Below are 19,787 nucleotides of genomic sequence, written 5' to 3' on the forward strand. Positions count from 1 at the left end.
TTTCTTCAATGTTTTGGTTTATAACTTCGTTTGAAGTACCACCGAAACGACTCATTTTGTCGTATACAGCTACAATAATTTTTTTGGCAAACGTCAAACTTTGCTTTGCGATCGGTGTCCATGGTTACGTCGTTGAAAACACGAAGCTGATAGACCAATCAGAATTGAAAGACAGTTGGTGTTTTCGCGATAACACAAGCTGTCTTTGTAAATCATTACCTGTACAGAGGAATTGATATTAACACTGAGAATTTAGTGATGGACTTGACATTAAACAGTCTTCAATGGATTATTTTCCATTCACAACTGAAGACTGTAAAACTGGAATTGAATTTGAAATATTTTGTATTTCTATTTTATAACATTGGAATAAGAATAAATTGTAAATAATGAGTTTTTCGAAAACTTGTTACCTAATATGTATAATATTTTCTATTATTTTTGATTGAGTAAAACAAAAATTTTACCCTTGGTGTGAATTGAACCCCAGTCTTCTTGTTAATAGACAACGTCTCTAATTATTACTCCAATTTTATATACAATAATTGTTTTCGGACAAACATACCTACCTTTAGTTTAGTCAAATATTTCAGTTGAGTTATTTTTATTATTAAATAAACTTAAAGATTTATAATTTAAAATCGCTACTAATTAATGTTTTTTACTATAATATATCTTAATATATTTAATCATTTATTCTAACATCAGAAATTATTAAAATAAAAAATTTTCGAGGTTATCCGTATAATTATGACTGAAGTCAAACAGACACGTCTAATACTAGCCTTATCTCGTACTATCTCACAACTTAATCTGTCTTCTATCCTTTCTGCTATTTTGCCGAGTGGTAAGACACTCATCACTGTATATATATATATATATATATATATATATATATATATATATATATATATATATATATATATAAATATGTTGGAAATATCGGGTATGTGGTCTATATTAAATAAAAAATCTTTGTTTTTTCTAAAGCTCAATATTTCGCCATTTATTTGATGGCTTCATCGGGAGTAACTGTAAAAAACAAAAAGTGTGTTCCAAAAATTTGGGAGTAAAATTTTTCATTGAAACTGAAATAAGTGTTATTAAAAATGAACCTGAGAATTAGTAAAAAATTACCTTTAGATAATGTCGTGTAGTCTTTTATAAGGTTCCAATTTGTTTCTATAATGTCCGTGACCATGTTTAATGGAATGTTTGTAAATAAAGAAACTACATCCAAAGAAATCAAAACATAATCTTTTGGTAACCGCATTCCCCTAACAGCATCGAAAAAGGTAAATGTGTCCTTAGAATTATAATTATTGCGATATTCAAAGGCATCATTTAATATATCAGCAAGAAATTTAGAAATGTTGTACGTAGTGGACTTTAAAGAACTTACAATAGGCCTAAGAGGAACGTCCAATTTATGGATTATAGGCAAACAATAAAGTTTAGGAAAACATGCTTATTATACGCAGGTAATAACAATTTTTTAAATAATAAAGTAGATAAATTCATTAATGAGATCCATAAGAAAACATTAAATTTAGAAATAAAAATAACTTGTATTAATGTTTCAAATGCGAAAAGTGATATTAATAAAATTAAGTGTGAGTTACAACAATTTGTTCCTAACAACATATTTACACTTTTTCGATTACCTTTTGTCTTGCCTGAACTTTTTGACTTGATTAATTTTTCGTTTGGTTGTATGAATTTCGTTTCTAATGTTGAACTTTTATCCTAATTATTCCAAACGATTTGGACTAGGTTACATTTTAAACCTGGAAAATATGTATTTTCTAAAGCAGTGATCAGTTTCAGCAAGTTTTGGATTATTACGTGTTAACTTTGTAACTCTGTTGTTGGTGATTTTTTCTTTGAATGAAGTAGGAACATATATATATATATATATATATATATATATATATATATATATATATATATATATATATATATATATATATGTGCATTACTGCTAAGTAAATGATGAATTATTTGGTTAATTAGAGTTGACTCTATTGATTGGGAAGATGTAATGAAAGATGTGTTAATGACACATTGCGGTGTTTTATGACCGGAGTGTTTGCATTTATAATAAGCATAATATGATGGGTCAAATCATCGTAAGTAACTTTTTTGGAAGCAGGTTATTGTGAACTTTCTAATGGAAATAAATAAATTTGTCGTCTGAAGTTCCGGATGTGACTGAATTGGGGATCTGTTACGCCAATTCTGAGCAAAGTCATGGAAGATATTAGTTTTATTCCTACTTTTTCCAATTATCGTAGGAAATGCCATGTGGAAGAGTAAAACTGACATTAGAAAGATATTTATCAGTACCCGCACACGCGGTCGATGAAAATTATTTAAAAAACTAATTATATTTTTAAGAGTAACAAATGATTCAAGTTTTTGAAAATAATCTGAAAGTTTTAATCCATTGAACAAAGGAAAAATAATTACTTTTTTCTGTCTCGGAAAGTGGAATGAGTTTTGACTTAATGAGCTCGAATATGGTTTAATATAATAATTTATATTATTAGTAAATACCGACAAATTGCAGATTTTGGTCGCTTTTAAATTTTATTCTTCGTCATACACCGTAGAAATACACTTTCCGAATACACTTCTGGATACTTAAAAAAGTTACCACTGACCAGTCAATTTTGAGTTTTTATTTAAATTAAATTAGATAATTAGCTTTTATGATTCTTACAATTGTTTAATTTACTAACGTGTAAAATACTTTACGTCATTTTTATGGACTTGTTCTTTTTTTGGACTATTATTATTTCTTCACACACAATCAAAAGTAACAACCAGAAGGAAAATCACTAAAACATTATTATTTTTGAAAACTTTGAAATATGTATATACTCTGACAGTTATTTGACATATTTTATGGTTATGTTTACAAATTCTACTATTTGTCTATTAAAAACTTCTTCTTTTTCTAATGGCGCTACAATCCTTTGTGAGTCTTGGCCTGCTTAACAATGTTCTTCCATTCTGCACTGTCGGATACTTTCCTTCGCCACTCGTTCCTTCGTTCATGGTTTTAAGATCCCTCTCTACGTCGTCTATCCATCTTTTACGGGGCCTTCCCCTTGTTCTGTTTCCTTGGGGCTTCCATTTCTGAACTTCTTTTACAGCTCGATTATCTGGCATTCTTTCTAGGTGACCAAGCCAGTTGGTCACCTAGTGACCACCAGCAACAAGCTATTGAAAACTATTATAGATTATAAATGGTTTCGTCTATTTCATGCCTTCATTAATAATATATAATTATATGTTATTTTTGCCATTTAACTTTTTTTAAGGTTGATTTTAGTCCTAACCGTTCTATCGTTTAGTTTACACGAACATTAGTTTTAGAAAATCCCCAAAGTTTGTGAAGCTTTCCAGTTCGACATTTTGATTTCTTTTGTTTTTCAGTCTCAGATTTATCTTTCCTTTTTTTTTTAATTTTTCTTTTTAAATTCTTCAGCTAAACAGCAAAAACACCTACCTGTCATTAGCTTTTCAAAGTTTAGCCCTGTCCATTGTCGAATGTTTCTTGGGCACAATAGTATTGTCCTTCCTATTCCCCTCTTTCCTTTAATCTTTTCGCTTACTATAAGTTAAGCATATTGGTAATTAATACTATTAATAATTACTTATTTTTCAGTATGTGGTCTAGGTATAATGTTTTTCTGTGTTAAACGGTGATGTTTGAAGGGATCACGTTTTAACTGCATAGAGAAGAAATAACTAAACGTAACATTTTGACAAACGTAGTCGAGCTTCGAGTTTTGTTCAAGAAACACACAGGTGTATTTTGGTTTTTTTGAAAAGATTTCCATGCCTGTTCTATTCTAGATCTTATTTCTATATCAGGATTTAGACTGCCAACGATCTAATATTCCAGGTACTTAAATTTATTGACCTGTTCTAAGAGGTGCCCGTCTAATCTGCAAGGTTGAGGTAAATGTTGATTTTTTTGGATTGACATTATTTTGGTTTTATTATTGTTTATTTTCATACCGAAATGCTCACAAAAGGAGTTGGTCCTGTCAATAAGTCGTTGTAAACCGAAGTCGGAATCAGGAATCAACAGCGTGTCTGATACTGTTGCGTTCATAAGCTGTTAACCATGACTTCGTTCTTGGAATCCTCCAGTGCCTCTTGAAACTAAAATTAAACAGCCAGAATATTAAATCAGATTTCTGTCTAATTCCTTTTCTAATCTGTAATTTTGCGAATGTGGAACCTTTAATTTCACTATAAGTGGTTTAGCAGATTCCCATCCTTCTCATCTTAACCGACTTCCTGCAAACGTTCTAATAGTGAATCGTATCTTATGTTATTAAAAATGATTTTTAAAAGTCTATGAAGCATATAAATATGTCTTTCTGTTGGTCGTAGCAATTTTGTATCTTAACTAGTAAACTAAACAGGTCTTCTCTCGTTAACATACCAGCTTTAAATCCAAATAAATCATCATCGATGATTGTTTTGAACTTTTTATAGATTCGGTTATATTTAATAAGACTTTGACTGCATGACTCATAAGGCTTATCACACGGAACTCAATGCAGTGATGGATGTTTGGCTTTAGATTTGGGATAAATATTGTGATGTTTTCTTCTTTCTGGATATATTCTATCTAGACCTAGGCTATTATTTGTTTTAAGTTGTTTGATAGTATTTACAATTTTGGTTTTTGGAATGTCTGATCCATTGTTGTTGCTTTCCATGTTTTCTAATCTTTTTGGTTCTTCTCGTGAACCGGTAAAAAGTATTTTGATATAGTTTTGCTATATCCAACATTCTTTCAGTCTGTCATCGCTTATTGTTTTTTTCGAATTATTCAATTTAATCTCTTGTATTCTCCGTCCTTGTCATATTTTCCTTTGGACTCTGTTTGATTGTCCAATAATTGTAAAATCTATTTTGTTATCTATTCCTGTTAGTTGTTCTTTCTGGATGCCGCTTTTAAGTACTTTGGATAAAGTTGTTTATCTGCTCTTTCATAGTATTTACAGGACATTTACGTCATCGGATTTGGTGATTCTATGTTGTTCAGTATTTTCAAAGTTTTATTAAATTTTTTGTGTACTACTCGTACTATCGTTCTATTATGTAGTGTCCTTTTTCAATAATTGGATGTCTAGTTTGTGTTGAGGTTTCAGTTTTTTTATTATATTATATAATTATATATATAATATATATATATATATATATATATATATATATATATATATATATATATTATATATATATATACATATATATATATATATATATATACATATATATATATATATATATATATATATATATATATATATATATATATATATATATATAGGAATTATTAAATATACCAGCTGTATAAAAAATACATTTAAAAAAAAACAAGGTCATATCATATAATTATCACTATAAATAACAGCATATTATATGATCCCCATGTTCTCCCCGGTCCTATAAATTTGTATAAAAAAACGGCCTCTATTTAATTCTATATCCAAAAACAAAGCTTCGCTCCGAATCTCTGGGCCTATCTTTTGTTTTCAATAAAATAAACTAAACTTTATGTTGATTCTCCTTATGCTGTTTATCCACACCTCCTGATCTCGTTTACTCTTGTACCAAAACATATGCGGCGTTGCCTCAAATAATTCTTATATTAAAAGAAAAACTTACAAATTGTGGATTTGAAGATCTCTTCTTACACTGCCATGGCTTTCTGCTGCCACAAACAACTTCACAAACTTTCTTTCACGATTCACCACTTCATCTCGCCACGTCCACATCTTTTTTTCTTATCACAGGAAACAGCCTTTTCTTGCAGTTCTTAGACTCATCATTTTTCCTTTGCCAAAAAAACCAAACTAACTTCTTTTTAATCTTATTTCTCTAATCCCTGTCTTGAACCAATCAAATCACACAAAACAAAAATATCTTACCATCTCCTTTCTTTTTCTCGTCACACTTTAGTGGACTCACCATACTGTCTTTTTTTAGAATCCACTATCAAATTCCTTTGTCAACAAAACCCTAACGACCCTTTATTGGTTTTTGAATAGATAGCTTTAATTTTTACACAATTTACATTACCTGGAAAAACCGAAGTTCATTTTTTTATTATACAAATCCTTACTTTCTAAATCTAAGTTAAATAACGAAATATGCAAATAGTTCTTGGTAACCGAATATTAGGGAAACACAAACGACCTTTCATTGTCCAGTTTGTTTGCACATGTTTTTATACACTTTTAAAATTTTCATTGTTTGATGACGCACTTTACCTACATTAGGTACATATTCTTAATCTAAAGAAACAGATGCCTGTATATTCCAATTTCTTTAAAATTTGAGATGCATATATATGTATATAATATATATATATATATATATATATATATATATATATATATATATATATATATATACATATATATATAGGAAATATATTACCGATTCTAGTTTTATTTCTTTAAGAATTTGCCTCCTTTGTTCCGTTTTTTGTTTTAGTTGTTTCAGTTTTTTTGTGCTCAGTCCTTCTAAAACGATAACCAAATTTGTGATACTCCGTAGTTCGTAATGAGCTTCGATTCATTTTGTTTTTCACTATCAGATTTTTTTAAATTTCTTTCTACGTTTTCCACTTTTCTATATTACAACCGATGTGATCAATAAGCATTCTTCAATATTACTCCTAGTAATTGACAATTTTGACAATTTCCCATTACCTATTAATGTTTAAAGATGCCTTGGCCTTCATTTTATTATTCTCTTTGTTTTATATATCTCTTGCTGACATAACGTGAATTATATAGCCACAATTTTACATTCTGCTTGATTCTTAATCTTATGTATCGATACTAAGACACTTTAGTCAGGTACGGAATACTAGATTGCTGGAGAAAAAAAACTGTTTTAAAAATTAGGAGAAAATTTTTTATTCATACCGCAGTAAAGAATAAACATCTGCAAAAAGGAAAAACCAATACCTAACTGAAACCCAGAAATTGTAGGAACTTTTGAGAACAGAAAATAGTGACAAGATATAGAAGCATAGATAAAGTAAAGTGGTACATCTCCTTAAACAATATAAAAAAACCCTTTTAATAACAATAATAGTGCATCTTAAGTTCTTGAACCTGATTTCACTGATTGAACAAAAGTGTTCAGTAAGGAATGATAAATTTGGGCCCTCTTTTTTTATTTTTATTGCTTACAGGCTATGTACAAGCCTATTTTTAAAAAAATTAGTTTGAATTGTGCTTGCATTATAGCATGTCATATAAATTTGTAGCATTATTTAGTACAAATTTTTTAACTTTAGATTTGACAATAGTTAGCAACTGCTGTGGTGTCGAAGTGGTGACAAAGTAGCAGTATCCGATATTTCAATTCACCTCTAACAGCAACTAGTCACATACAAAAATAATGTACCTAATACCCAAAATAAAATCAGAGCATATTTCCTTAATGTAAAATTATCTTTTCGGTATAAATTTGCAAATCGCCTGACGTCAACGAAACTCAAAGTTAATTTAAAAGATATTAATCAATATAGTCGGTAAACAAATTACATGTTCAATAATGTCGCCAAATTATTTGCGACATTATTGAACATTTAATTTGGATAAATATAATGACTTACAGGGATATTGTATCTTTCGGCTTGAATGTAGTATTGCATGTAGCGATGGATTTTCTTAAACATTTTTTCTAAGTCATGTCAAAAGGACAGAGGCAGAATAATAATATATCCTTGTCATTGGAAATGATATAAATAATTGCTGGCTATGAACATAAATTATTTAAAAAAAATAGTAAAAAATATTAAATTTTTCCTGACACCTGCAAAATCAATTTTTGTTTAAAAGTACGTTTTGTGGTCAATTTATTGGCATAATATTCAAGAATTTTTAAGATGTGGGTTATATTTATTGAGATATCGGCAATCAAAGTTGATGGGCCATATCGGTAAATAGAATAAAGTTCAAGATTAGAGTGAGAAAAGTGAGTAAATCTTAGCATCATCACTTGACTTTTTTAATCTCCTTCACACCGAAGCATGTGCAGTTCGAATTGCATTTAAAAGTTGAAAAATCTTTAATCACGTAGATTGTGGATCATCAAAACTATTACAGATTCGTAATCAGCGTCATCACATTAGACAGAAATACATTTTTTAAACAATTTTAAATTTTTTTTTATTTTTATGAAATTCTTATGCAATTTTTATGAAATTCCTTGTACAGACTACCCCCCATCCTATATTTCACACAAAAGGATTTATGAACATTCCATTTGTGTTCGCAATTTCAGCTCTAGGTCAACACAATTTTTATACAGGTCACAAAATTGATTTTGAAAACTTCTGAACCATAGCCCCCCATCCGCTTCTATAAACCAAGAATTATCCGAGAAACCATAGAAATTAAAAAGAGCCCAAATTGTCTCAATAAAAGAGATGACACACGGTTACCTTCGACTTAGAGACCTCTCATAGAGAAAATCTTTGAGGGTGATTTTGATATAGAATTTAGATTTTTGCACCTTTACGATTGATATGATTTGTGCCTCATGTGTAAGAGAACCATTTTCTCAATAATTATTTAAGCCATATATTAAACAAATAAGAAGTTATTAAAACCCAAATACCCTACGGGTGCAAAGAAGGGTACAACATTAAGGGATCTTAAACTTAAACAAACAAAAAATAATTTAAACCCACATACTCTATGACAGTAAAATCAAGTGTACAAGACTATTAAACCAAAGGAAAGTTATTAAAATATAAATACTGAAAAATTAAGGACTGTCAATTTAAACTAGTTATTTTAAAGACAATTAATTTAATTTATATTTAAATGGGAATAAGCCACATTAAAGGTTAAAATACGTTAAATTAAATTAAATAATTAAATTAATTAATCTTGTCCAAAACCAAACCTAACAATGAACAAGAAAGGACAAAGAATTGCATTTATAAAATACCTTGTGAATGCGATCAGTTTTATTTAGGTGAAACATCAAGACCATTAAATGTTAGAATAAGTGAACATCAATCCATGGGATAATGAACATAGGGTTCAATGGAATGATTCAAATATAGTCCTAAAAGAAACGGATGGTAAAAAGAGAAAAATCAAAGAAGCGGCTCTAATTATGCTAAATGAGACCAATTGTGTCGCGAATTCCTCGGCAGAATGTAGTAGGATCTGGTTACCCATATTGAAAGAGGAAGTTATTAAAAGGAAAATACCAGTATTGGTAAGTCAGTAACATGGAGAATACATCATTTATGTTTTTTAAATAACAAACATATAAAATCGGAATTTGGTGTTTATTAAAGGTACACTAAATGCACGATCAAATACTTACCATGTCGGGATAGTATTATGAGGTTTTTTTCCTGGTTTTTCCCTCATAATTTACTATGGAATCACTAACAGGAGAATTTTACTGTCATCATGGCATGTATTTGTCTTTTTAAAGACGAATTACATGTTATGATCTTTTCTGACGGATATTCTCAAGTTAAAGTTGATTTCATGTAATCGAATGAACTATCTTATAAGTAAAGTCGTCCCAGGAACGCAACTCAACAATATTGGCAATATCATTTTAAAGTCGTCTACTTTAAAATGTATAAGGTATGTCTGAATTGTCAATATAGATGAGTCAGATAAAATTAAATTATTAGAAGAATTTTTCACTAAGTAACAAAAAACAAAATTTGTTTAATTTACTAATGTTTGTATTTTGAGAACGATTTCCGAAGTGGAAATTGAAACGTCAATAAACGTATTTTAACCTTTAATGTGGCTTATTCCCATTTAAATATAAATTAATTTAAAATGCCACAAGAAAATAGCTTCAGAACAATTAATTTAAACCCACCTATCCTATAGCTACAAAATCAAGAACAAACCAAGGATAAATAAGTATAAACCAAAGTTAAGTAATTCAAATGCAATAACTCTAGACGCAATGTCTTTAGACGTAGAACGCTCTGTTGTTGCTGCACTGACTGGCAGTGTAATTAATATTTGCAGAAATATTCTGGTATTTGGATACATAGGAATATCGCAGTTTTTGAATACTTCTAAAATACAATCAGGAAGTTTTCCATTATTTTGTACGACTCATTTCCACTTTTGAATCCACAGTGAAAACTCTTGTTCTACTGTGGAATATGCAGTAAGTAGTTCAGTAATATCCCGGAAGGTGTCAACAATTTTTTTAATGCAACTTTATCTTCTGGCGTGTTATCAGTTTTAGGTAAAACAACTTGAAGATTAAATAGATTCATAGCTTTCGGTGAAAGTCGTTCTTCTAAATCAGTTTCAGCATTTGACCTTTTATTTTTAAGAATGCATTTAGTGTCCTCTATGGCCTCAGTAGCCTACTTAAAATCCAATTTTGGTGACTGAAGAAGACGACTACAGTTGTACCTAAAACATCACTAAGACAAACTACTGTTTCAAAGTTTCGCAAATACCTTGGACAGCAGCCCCCAGTTCTGTTATTTGTATTCACTAACGTATCAGACAGAGCTAATGCAACAACAATATTCACTTTAATATTAATTATAGATAAATTAAACAATATAACATACAGTTTCAACAATTATAATACATATTCAAATTACAAACAACCAATTCGTAGACAAAACTGAAGATAAGAAATACCTAATAGAAAATAAAAATGTGCGGATTCCGTGCGAAAAGTCATGTCATGTACATTGAATGAGCAATAATGTGTTGCCAATAATTCTATCTCATCGATTATCGAACGATTATTTGGCACTCAAATGACGAATTGACAAAATTTGAAAATAGCGTAACTCTGAATTCGTGAAAGTCTTAGTCGAGGTATTACTGTATTTAGAATTGTTGATTTTTAAAAAAAGCAATTTAAAAAGGCTTTCGTAGAATTCTACACTTACCCCTAGAATAAATGAGTTTGAACTATTTCAACTCTTGACATCCTGCTTATAGGGTTGATGGGTTTTAACTTGTTTTGTTTAGGATTATTTGATTGATATTTAATTTTGTTTTGGGGGTAGTCATGACCCCCGTGACCCCCTCTTGGATCCGCCACTGAACGTATGACATTTAGTTCTAGGAAACATAACATAAAAAATAATCAGTATTTCTTAAGGAGTTCAAAAGACAAAAAAATATACAGGATGATCAGGATGATACATTTGAAATAAAAAAGTTCATTACATAATTAAGGCATTCCAGATTTAAATCTCACCTTGTAGATTGTGAATGAAATCAAAAACAACAGCAATATTTTTAAAATTATAAGAAAATATCTTTATTTTGGTTTTTTAAAAAGGTTTGTAGGTGGTCCCGAACAAATTCTACAACGATTTTAAGTCGCGACATTTTTACACTCCAAAATCACTATTATTTCGCTCATTCAATTTTTGAAATTTCATAAAAAGTACATAGTTACCCTTGTTTCAGGCGGTAGCACTATTTTTTCTTCAATTTTAATCACAAAACGCTTTCTTGCACACCAAAATTTATAAAAAGCGTGCAAGTCATTTCCTTGATAATTAAGGCGTTCCATACTTAAAACTCACCCTGTAGATTGCGAATGAAGAGAAAAACAAAAACATTACTTTAAAAGTATAAAAAACGGCATTCATAATTTTTTTTTTAAAAGGATATGTAAGTGCTTTTGAACAGACTCTACAGTGATTTTAAATCGCGACATTGTTAAACTCCAAAATCACTATTATTTCGGTCATTCAATTTTTGCAATCTCGCAAAAAAGGTACGATTAACCTTCGTTCCGGCTGGTTGCACTAAATTTTTCTTTCGTTTTGAGTACTAAAGAACGAAAAACATGGTCCCCAATGTGTGTTTTCAAATTTCAATATCAATGTTTTAGGCATCTAAAAATTGGATAATTTCAATAGTAATACCACTAGTGATTCAATTTTCGCGATAAGTTTGTCGATTTACTTCTAAACGAAACTGAGTTGCTTGAAAACACCACGAGTCCGTAGGACGAATGGTGTTTTCTTTAAGAAACTCAGTTGAGTTTAGAAATAAAAGACAGACTTATAAGCTAAATTAAATCACGAGTGGTATTTTATTAGACTATTTCATGAACAAAGTGATAGGTCAAAAATTCAGTAGAATGAGAGGAAGGAATTTAGTTAGTCTTTCGTTGTTATTTTCTGCATCTAATTTGTAGTTGCGATCCACACAGAACATCATAAATTGTCTCCATATATAAGATTTAGATTTTCTTTTGTTACTCGGTATATTTTCTTCAATGTTTTGGTTTATAACTTCGTTTGAAGTACCACCGAAACGACTCATTTTGTCGTATACAGCTACAATAATTTTTTTGGCAAACGTCAAACTTTGCTTTGCGATCGGTGTCCATGGTTACGTCGTTGAAAACACGAAGCTGATAGACCAATCAGAATTGAAAGACAGTTGGTGTTTTCGCGATAACACAAGCTGTCTTTGGTTTGTAATTGGTCAGATTATGTGAAAATTTTAAAATGAGTAAAATAGTCTGTGAGATTTGTCATTATATCTACTATAAACGTGTATTTTTAATTCCAATTTGTTATTTCTGCTATGAATGTATGTATGTAATTTCTTCTCAATGTTAAAAGCGGGAAATATGAAATTAAGACAAGTCGTCAGTCTTTATACATTAATTTTGATGAAGTAACGGTATTATCTGCTGCAGCAGGAAAATAGTTGCCGATTCCGCCTCTAGGTATTTGGATGCACCAAATTTAAAATTTTGAATTAAAGCCAGATAATTGCGAATTATGCATGAACTTTATTAATATTCAGATAAAAATAGACTAGTCAAATGAAGCTCGACACGCCATGTGTATAATCCTGGTAAATAATTTATGTTTACCAACACTACCTTGAGTAAAACTTCTCGTTGACTTCGGTGAATAATCCAAAATATTATAGTTGGCACGTAACTCGGTTATTGTGTGTAAAGTAAGCATTTAGCTATCCCATTTAATATTTTATTATCATATATTTTTAATAGTACTGCTAATTACTATTGCAAAGGCCGTTCGCTGATTCTTTACACGTATATTCCATTAGCATACATCAAACAATGACAGCAATATGTCAAAAGAACGGTGATTATTACATTATATGGATATTAATTATTAAATTATACGAACTGATTAATAACTTGTTGTGGGATAAGTATATATGTATATATATATATATATATATATATATATATATATATATATATATATATATATATATATATATACAGTGATGAGTGTCTTACCACCCGGCTTTTTAACGTAAGAGATAGAAAACACAGTTACCTTGTGAAATAAAAAGAGATGAAACTCGTAGAAGTGAGAAATAATCGGAGAAACCTATAATTTATATTACATTACATTATCACTAGCGATAGTCTCACACGTTTAGACGTTAGCTTCGAGCTAAATCACCTCGGTTATAATTATTACGAGTAACGTCGAATGTGTGACGTATTTCCATTTTTTAATTTCGCATAAAGTAAAAACTGATTGACCACAATAAAGCAAAAATGTGAATAAAATAATTTAATTAATAGTGATTATTTAATCTAAAGTTTTAAATTATTAACCAAGAATAATTTCTACTATGATTTGAGGAGTTTTATACACTCTTGTGACAGAATAATTATAAATCCTTCGTGGATTACTGGTAAGAATTTTACATTGCGACACAGACATCGCAGACGATTAGAGTTCAAAACCCACATGTGATTTTTTTTTTAATAATTTGAAATTATGCAAAGATCGCTTTACTTTGAATCATTAAACATTTATGTCAGTCGTTACTAGTATTAGAAGTGTTTAAAGTTAAAACAAAAAATCTTATTGACAAAACAGTATCGTCGTACTTTCGAAAATAAAGTAAAAATTCTTCAAAATTAAAAGAACTTTTAAAGAATGTTTAAATAAGTAAAAATTCTACAAAAATAAAAAAATATTGTAAATAAACGTATTTACAATATGTTCAAATAACTCTTCATTAGCAGCAGAACAATAACCCAAACTGTCACTAAAGAATTATAAAAGTCTGATGGATCAGAGTTCAAGGCACGATGTTCTCATCGTTATATCTCTCATATAGTTTGGACTTGATATATCTCCAAATAAAAAAATCACAAGGTGCAAGATCGCAGGCCAAAAAATATCTCCGTGGCCACTAATCAATCGATTAGGAAAAGTCGCACTGAGATATTCACTGACGATGCGAGAATTATGTGCAGGACAACCATCGTGAAACCATATGGAATCGAAAGTTATTGGTAAATTACGAAGGGCTGGGACAATTTCATTTTGCAGAAGTTCCAAGTATTTTTGTCCAGTCAACATACCGTCTATAAAAAATGGACCAATGACATGATTCCCTATTATGCCTCCCCAAACATTTACTTTTCGAAGACACTGGGTACGAGCGATATAAATCTGACGAGGATTTCCTCGAGACCAATACCTAGCATTGATTGAATTGTAACGGCCATGCAATGAAAACGTACATTCATCGGTGAACAAAACGTTCTCTAAAAAATTTTCATCTTGATGTGACATTTCCATTGCAGTTTGATAAAATTCTAAACGTCTATATTGATCCCCAGGGAATTGTTCGTTGGATTTTTGAAGTTTATAGGGACGGTATCGATGTCTTTAAAAAATTTCACCTACTCTAAATCTTGGAATTCCATATTGTTCTCCGAGTCGAGATGTTGATTGGGTAGGATTTTGCTCAATACTTGCACAAATCAAAGTGTCCCTTAGTTCCAAATCTGGATTTACCTCCCTTCGTCTGCGAACTCCTCTTGGAGCGAACACGGATCCATAAGTAAAAAAATTACGTATAATAGACTGAATTGTTGATCGTGATGGAGCCGGCCTATTTGGAAACATATTTACAAATTGTTGTCTAATCATGTTGTCTGATAATCCATTCACATGCCAGACAACAATTTGCACTTTTTCCTCGACCGTTAAAATCCTTTTCACGAATTGTTTTTCCAATAAAAAGTTTCTGTTTACCGTAAATAACACTTCTCGCTGTGTTATTATTTGATAACTAGAAGGCTTGATGATTTGGTTAGGTATAAAGCAGGTAGCTGTTCGCGCGTATCCATTCCAATGTCGTCAATTGTTTTGAAAATCATTACCTGTACAGAGGAATTGATATTAACACTGAGAATTTAGTGATGGACTTGACATTAAACAGTCTTCAATGGATTATTTTCCATTCACAACTGAAGACTGTAAAACTGGAATTGAATTTGAAATATTTTGTATTTCTATTTTATAACATTGGAATAAGAATAAATTGTAAATAATGAGTTTTTCGAAAACTTGTTACCTAATATGTATAATATTTTCTATTATTTTTGATTGAGTAAAACAAAAATTTTACCCTTGGTGTGAATTGAACCCCAGTCTTCTTGTTAATAGACAACGTCTCTAATTATTACTCCAATTTTATATACAATAATTGTTTTCGGACAAACATACCTACCTTTAGTTTAGTCAAATATTTCAGTTGAGTTATTTTTATTATTAAATAAACTTAAAGATTTATAATTTAAAATCGCTACTAATTAATGTTTTTTACTATAATATATCTTAATATATTTAATCATTTATTCTAACATCAGAAATTATTAAAATAAAAAATTTTCGAGGTTATCCGTATAATTATGACTGAAGTCAAACAGACACGTCTAATACTAGCCTTATCTCGTACTATCTCACAACTTAATCTGTCTTCTATCCTTTCTGCTATTTTGCCGAGTGGTAAGACACTCATCACTGTATATATATATATATATATATATATATATATATATATATATATATATATATATATATATATATATATATATATAATAAATATGTTGGAAATATCGGGTATGTGGTCTATATTAAATAAAAAATCTTTGTTTTTTCTAAAGCTCAATATTTCGCCATTTTTTTTGATGGCTTCATCGGGAGTAACTGTAAAAAACAAAAAGTGTGTTCCAAAAATTTGGGAGTAAAATTTTTCATTGAAACTGAAATAAGTGTTATTAAAAATGAACCTGAGAATTAGTAAAAAATTACCTTTAGATAATGTCGTGTAGTCTTTTATAAGGTTCCAATTTGTTTCTATAATGTCCGTGACCATGTTTAATGGAATGTTTGTAAATAAAGAAACTACATCCAAAGAAATCAAAACATAATCTTTTGGTAACCGCATTCCCCTAACAGCATCGAAAAAGGTAAATGTGTCCTTAGAATTATAATTATTGCGATATTCAAAGGCATCATTTAATATATCAGCAAGAAATTTAGAAATGTTGTACGTAGTGGACTTTAAAGAACTTACAATAGGCCTAAGAGGAACGTCCAATTTATGGATTATAGGCAAACAATAAAGTTTAGGAAAACATGCTTATTATACGCAGGTAATAACAATTTTTTAAATAATAAAGTAGATAAATTCATTAATGAGATCCATAAGAAAACATTAAATTTAGAAATAAAAATAACTTGTATTAATGTTTCAAATGCGAAAAGTGATATTAATAAAATTAAGTGTGAGTTACAACAATTTGTTCCTAACAACATATTAACTGAATATGAACAAAGGTTAAAGAATAGTTTTTCCAATGTTTTCAACCAAGTCAAGCTTACTAACATAAAGAAGTTTGAACATCTAACTAATAACTTATTTTCTAACCACTTATTTTTAAACAATGACAAATGGTTTAAAAACTTGTCGAGCGTTGACTTTCCAAAAGAAGTGTCTGATTTTCTTTCTCTTGGTCCGAAATTTAGTGTTGAGTGTACACCCCCAGATTTTAAGTTAGATATTTTTTTAGCAGATGTAGAAAATATCATCGATGAGGTGACAGTTGAATCCAAGGATCTACTTAGGGCACAAGTAACAAATGTAGTAACTAATTATCTACACAATTCAACATCTAAACCCCCCACAACATTAAACAAAACGTTCAAATATGTTCAAAAATATTTGAAGTTGCATTCAGACATATATATTTTACAATCTGACAAAGGTGGATGTACGGTAGCTATGAACAAACAGGATTATATCGACAAAACATTAACGTTGTTAAACGACAGATCGACATATATTCGTTTGGACAAAGACCCTACTACAGTGATACAGAAAAAATATAATGACTTAATAAAAACATTAAAAAACCAACATCAACTTACTGAACAAGTTGCAAAAAAGTTAACAACAATCTATGACTCATGTTTTCCTAAACTTTATTGTTTGCCTAAAATCCATAAATTGGACGTTCCTCTCAGGCCTATTGTAAGTTCTGTAAAATCTACTACCTACAACATTTCTAAATTCCTTGCTTATACATGAACTGATGCCTTTGAATATCGCAATAATTATAATTCTAAGGACACATTTACCTTTGTCGATGCTGTTAGGGGAATGCGGTTACCAAAAGATTATGTTTTGATTTCTTTGGATGTAGTTTCTTTATTTACAAACATTCCATTAAATATGGTCACGGACATTATAGAAACAAATTGGAACCTTATAAAAGACTACACGACATTATCTAAAAGTAATTTTTTACTTATTCTCAGGTTCATTTTTAATAACACTTATTTCAGTTTCAATGAAAAATTTTACTCCCAAATTTTTGGAACACCTATGGGTTCCCCGATTAGTCCCATCCTTGCTACTATTGTAACTGATCATCTCTTAGACAATGTGATCACATAATTACCTTTCGAATTACCATTTATATATAAATATGTCGATGACATCATATGTGCAGTTCCATCTTATCACATCAATACCACATTAAACATTTTTAATTCATTTAATGAACATCTTCAGTTCACAATTGAAACCGAGACAGATCTTAGTATACCATTTTTAGACACAAAGGTAATAAGAACAAATGACAATATTCTGACATTGGATTGGTACCAAAAGCCAACAGCATCGGGAAGGTATATGAATTACTTTTCAAACCACACCACTCGTCAAAAATATAATACAGTATTGGGTATGAAAAACAGGGTAATGTCCATTGTTGATGATAATTTGTTGTAAAAAAATCTGGACATATTATACAAAATTTTTCGAAACAACGGCTATCCTAAACATATTTTAAAAAAACTCATTTACAGCAGTAATTTCTATGATGGTCCTGTCCTTGATTCTAACAATGAGTCAATCAAATACAAAAAACTCCCCTTTATTAACGGTCTAACCCAGTCTGTCGTATCCATATTTAAAGATGTTTCCAATATTAATATAGCTAAATACAATACCATAAATAGCAAACAACTTTTTTCTAATATTAAAGACCCAGTACCAACCTTATATAGGAGTAATGTGGTATATGAAATACCGTGTCTAGTATGTGAAAAAAGCTACATTGGCCATACATCGCAGTGGCTAAAACAACGTATCACACAGCATAAAAGTGATTGCCGCTTAGGAAAAAATTCTTGCGCAGTTGTCGAGCACTACAAAAACACCGGTCATCTGTTAGACTACAACAATACTCGTATTTTGACACAGACTGAAAATTACAAAAGTAGGTTATTTTTGGAGATGTACCACATTAACAAAAATAAACAAACTTTAAATTATAAAACAGACACGGGGCAATTAAGCAACATATATTGCAATATATTGAACAAAATTTAAAACTACACTCACCTTAATGATTAATCATACTAACTAGCCTTAATAATTAATTAAAGAAATACTATTCCTCTTATGTTTTCTTACATTGATATTTTTTGCATTTTGAAATAATTTTTACTTGTTCCATCTTATTTATTGTTAACGAACGTGCTCAAAGATATTTTAAATTTTTACATGCATTTTATTAAATGTACAGTTTCATCAACAATAATGTTATTTTAGTATTCAATTTTATTTATGTGTATAATCTTTTAATTTCTGTAAGTATTGTAAATCTAAGTGTACGTCAGTGTTTTGAAATGTTTGTTTTTTACAGTTACTCCCGATGAAGCCATCAAATAAATGGCGAAATATTGAGCTTTAGAAAAAACAAAGATTTTTTATTTAATATAGACCACATACCCGATATTTCCAACATATTTATAAATTGTTTTTTGGTCGAAATAATCACGTTATATATATATATATATATATATATATATATATATATATATATATATATATATATATATATATATATATATATATATATATATATATATATATATATATATATACAGGGTGGTCCTTAAGTAATTGTACAAACGAAAACCGTAAATTCTACACTTTAAAATACTACGATTTAAGCCAACTTGCTGTAATAAAATGTTGGTATTAAGAAAGATACAGGGTGTTAAAGTGGAAATTTAAAATTCTATTTTTCGCTATAACTTTTACGTTTGTAAATATTTTTGGACAAAAATTTATAATTGGATGCTTTAATTCAGGATAAATTATAATTTTATAAAAACTTTAATGTAACTTTTAGAGGGCGCCACATATGCCACATGTGTGGCATAGATTTGCGCTTAATTTTTTTGCTCTTAAAGTTAGCTCTATTTGTGTTAAAAAATATTAAAGATACATTATTTTTACAAGGAAAAGGTATACTTGTTAATAACCTTAAAATTTAACCGTTTTCGAGATATTCGCATTTTATAAGTCAGCTGCATAATAATTCTTAGTTGTAATATTTGTGCGGTGAAGCACTGAATACCTGTAGATAAGCATAATTCACAG

General features: G+C 29.6%; 1 protein-coding gene across 6 annotated transcripts in view; it reads right to left on the bottom strand.

Moving 5' to 3' along the window:
- LOC140452248 (probable tubulin polyglutamylase TTLL2) overlaps positions 1–19,787 on the bottom strand; it is a 184,041-nt gene that overhangs the window by 116,840 nt on the left and 47,414 nt on the right. The window contains exon 1 of one of the 6 annotated variants that reach the window (XM_072546440.1): positions 2,758–2,777. The exons of 3 other annotated variants lie outside the window; for them this stretch is intronic. The gene's annotated coding sequence lies outside the window, so the exon portion shown is untranslated. Of the gene's footprint in view, positions 1–1,664; positions 1,744–2,741; positions 2,778–19,787 lie in introns of those variants that run through there. 2 more of the 6 variants (XM_072546432.1, XM_072546409.1) reach the window with 2 other exon arrangements.

This window comes from Diabrotica undecimpunctata, chromosome 1 (assembly GCF_040954645.1).
Source record: "Diabrotica undecimpunctata isolate CICGRU chromosome 1, icDiaUnde3, whole genome shotgun sequence".
NCBI classification, from domain to species: domain Eukaryota; kingdom Metazoa; phylum Arthropoda; class Insecta; order Coleoptera; family Chrysomelidae; genus Diabrotica; species Diabrotica undecimpunctata.